The sequence below is a fragment of the Taurulus bubalis genome (assembly GCF_910589615.1).
Source record: "Taurulus bubalis genome assembly, chromosome: 3".
NCBI lineage: Eukaryota > Metazoa > Chordata > Actinopteri > Perciformes > Cottidae > Taurulus > Taurulus bubalis.
Genome location: NC_136591.1, coordinates 39,352,640 through 39,357,016, shown reverse-complemented (window position 1 = coordinate 39,357,016; position 4,377 = coordinate 39,352,640).

Here is a 4,377-nt window from a genome sequence, read left to right as displayed (position 1 = left end):
GAACTTCCTTGAGGCCAACCGAAAGTCCTTCTCCATGGCCTCCCCGAACTCCTCCCATGCCCGAGTTTTAGCATCCGCGACCATCGCAGCTGCAGCCCTTCTGGCCTGCCGGTACCCGTCAGCTGCTTCAGGAGACCCCTGGACCAGCCAGGCCCGAAAGGCCTCCTTCTTCAGTTTGACGGCTTCCCTCACCCCCGGTGTCCACCACCGGGTTCTCGAGTTGCCGCCACGACAGGCACCGATGACCTTCCGACCACAGCTCCGAGCAGCCGCGTCCACAATAGAGGCTTTGAACATGGTCCACTCGGATTCCATGTCCCCAGCCTCCCAATATTTTATTTTGAGTTGCTCATAATTTCAAGGATGTTTCCTTGAAATAACAAATGTAATTTGGCACTTATTCTAAGGAGAAATAGATCATTTATACGCCTCCAATTACGGTAATTAATTCCACCAAAATGCTACAATAGCAATATAGCGTCTAGAGTGTTTTATTTAAGTAGTAATTAGGAATAAAGCTTCCAATAATAAATGAATAACAAATGGCATCTCACTTGGTTTTAAATGGAGCACTCCAACACAGTTTTTAAACTCTGCAGAAATAATGAAGATAAAGTCAGAATTTTGTTAATTTGTTGTTATTTTCTTAAAATAAATGAATTAATAACAGAGATATGAAACAAACTGAGACGTGGATGTAAGCATTCTTGGTGAGGGACGTTGGGTGCACTGTAGCACAATAGCAGCAGTTACAGCATGTCGCCACTAGAGGGCATCCGTTCCCAGCTATTTCTTTACATGACAAAATATTCCACCCACATCAGAATCAGAATCATTTATTGCCATGTATGTTTTTCACATACATGGCATTTATCCTGGGGGGAGGTGCATGACATCTAACAATAACAACAATAAACATTTAACGATAAAAAAAGTGCAATGATGGGAGGAATACAATTAAATCAAATTAATCAAATTAAGTAAGAGAGGCCTGTATAGTTCATCATCCTTTATTGCCGTAAACAGGAATGCACAATTGTCAAAACAGTTGCATCTCCATCTTGATGTCATCTGACTTCAACTTGAGGGCGACAAGGATTCACATCTGAGCCAGCGGCCCAAAGAAAAAGACAAAATGGCCGTCACCAAAACCACCGCCGCCACTGCTGTGATGTCGCGAGCGGCCCAAGTCCCGTCTGAGTCTACAAGCGGGAGAACGAGAGGAAAGAAACCAGATTTCAGTTAGACGTAATGCAATGTTTGTCAAATGGCTAGATGCCTACGCAGGCATGTAGCATGTAGCACGTAGCATGAAGCATGTAGCATGTAACATGTAGTGATTGGCTGAGTTTGGCCGTTGTCTTCGTTCCCAAACTATGTGACCCGTAACACCATAGATGTTACTATAGTTAATAATATAAAAATGAAAAAATAAATAAAACTAATTTATTTAAGAGATGTGTTCTAATACCACTCAGTAATAGTCAACACAACAACCTTTTATTTATTTATAAGATTCTCTTGAGGTTAATTTTACCATTTGAGAACACTGTAGAGCAAGGGGTGCTCTCATGAACAAGCAGAGATGTGGCTTCTGATGTAAATGATGACATAGAGGCAGAAGTGTTTCCAGAAAGCACAGACGCACGCCCCCTCATTTTCATGTACTTCCCCTTTCTCATCTCCATGTAAATTCATCTTTTTAACAGCATTTTCCAGCTGATCCACAAGGCTCAGCTGGAAAAAAAGACTTTATTTATCTGAAGAAGTAGGAAAACATTTTCAACACATGAAGGAAAACTTCCTCCTTCAGTTCATCTCAAACATTCAACATCAACACATCTGGAGATACTTTTACCTGAAAGGGGACGAAACACTGTCACCTGAAAAAGAACTGAAGCTGTCAGACAAATGTAGTGAAAGTACAACATGCACCTCTGAGGTGTAGTACAGTAAAAGTACAATATGCACCTCTGAGGTGTAGTACAGTAAAAGTACAATATGCACCTCTGAGGTGTAGTACAGTAAAAGTACAATATGCACCTCTGAGGTGTAGTACAGTAAAAAGTACAATATGTACCTCTGAGGTGTAGTACAGTAAAAAGTACAATATGCACCTCTGAGGTGTAGTACAGTAAAAAGTACAATATGCACCTCTGAGGTGTAGTACAGTAAAAAGTACAATATGTACCTCTGAGGTGTAGTACAGTAAAAAGTACAATATGTACCTCTGAGGTGTAGTACAGTAAAAGTACAACATGTACCTCTGAGGTGTAGTACAGTAAAAGTACAATATTTACCTGGAGGAGAAGTATAAAGCATCTTCAATGGAAGTACTCAAGTAAAATAAAAGTACCTTAAATGTATACTAGTTGCAGAAATGTACTTGGTTATATACTATATGAACATTTAACAACTAAAATAGAGCAGATACAAACTAGATGTTTAGATCACAGTATCTAAACATCTAGTTCTCAGTAAATACTGAACATTTAAAGTCTTCTGGGTTTGCAGTACTTTATTATTTCAGTCACCAGGTGGCTTCACTTCACTTCCACCTGAGGAGGAAGAGAAGAGACATAATAAAATCACCTCACTGATAGTTACTCAAAACTGCAGTGAAGAAATGGAAGTACATTTAGATTCGTCTATTCAACATGAAAGCACAGCAACTCTTTGCAAGCGTCTGAAAAGGGATGCTGGAAACTGCAGCCTTTTATAAAGTAGTCAAACCACATATTCAAAAAGACACAAACCACATGCTCTTTTATAAAGTAGTCAAACCACATATTCAAAAAGACACAAACCACATGCTCCTAAACACACACATACGTCACATGGGAGGGAAGACACATCTAAATAGTGAAACTCTTCAATCCTCCAGAGGTTCATTCATCTTCGACTCCTCGCTGCTCGTCCTCAGAAGAATTCACACAAACTGGAGAATTTGTCTCTTTATTTCTTTACGACTGAAGACGTCTACGAGGTAATGCATGATGAATAATGTAGTTATTATCATATGCATCATGAACAGATTCATATGTAAAGGGTTGGTGCTGTCGCTGAGCCGCGGACTAAGATGTTAAAGATGATAATGAGACGATACAGTTCTCACGCGCATCTCCAGCAGTAATCATTACATATTAAAAGTTATGGGATGCAAGAAATGAAAAGGTGCAAAGTTAATATATGTGTGTGTAGTTTCATCATAATACATTTAAAATACACTACTATGGCATGCTTTTATTATTGAACCATTTAAAATAAACTAAATGTTTACAAACACCAGTAGTGTTAAGCTGTAGAAATAATAAAAAAACTTTTGTCCCGAAATGTTTATGTTCTCAAATGTCAAAATAAAAGTCCCATCTTTACGGTTGCGTCAGCACGGACTTTGAAAAATTCAACAATGTATTCGAAATAATTGTATGACAAGGTTTTGGGGGGTTAAATATAATTTTTATTCAGTTCTGGATTTAAAAAAAATAAGCATATAATAATAAAATATATAATAATAATATATAATAATAATATAATATAATAATAAAACATATTTTTTCATTTTTCACTTGCATATTTAATATTTTATATGTTCATATTGTGAGGGCTGGAGACTGAAGTGATGTGATGTGACTCTTGTCCTCTGTCTCCTCTCACAGGGACAAGATGCTCTTCCTCCTCTTCATCCTCACCTCCTGTGTCTGTGGTGAGTTTACTTGTGTATTTGTAAAGCCCTCCAGCTCTGAAGCATCACTGAACCCTCCACAGAGACCTGTAGATGAGTTTAAAGGCTGCATGTTAAAGCTGTCAGCTGGTCTGCTCCTCCCTCTCCCTCTCTGTCTCCTCAACAGGATCCTTTGTAGTGAATGTGACACAGAGCTCCTATCAGGCAGAGGAGAACCACAGCATCACACTGGAATGGAGGTTCACCACCAACACTGGCAGCTCCCCCAACCCCCTGGATGTCCTCTGTGAGCTGTTAACTCTTGTCAGAGCCTTCGTCCTGCTTCATGTGCATGAAGGAGTCGAGGTCCCAGAGTCTCAGGATGAACTCTTTGCAGGACGAGTCCAGTGGGACAAAGACGTCCTCAGAGAAGGACGAGTCAGACTTCATGTGTCCAGACTCAGGACCGCTGACTCGGGTCTTTACCTGTGTGACGTGTTCACCAGTTATGGGACAAACTCTGGGGAATGTCGGCTTTATGTCTCTGGTAGGTTGATCCAGTAGAACTCGTTCAATCCAGCAGCTTTATTTATTTTTCTTTTCAGTGAAAGTTGTTTCTCTTCACTGAAAGAAACAGATGTGTTTGGTCTCTTTGCAGCAGCGAGGGATCGACCAGAACCTGAGACGACATCTTCAGCGACAGAAAGTCCACA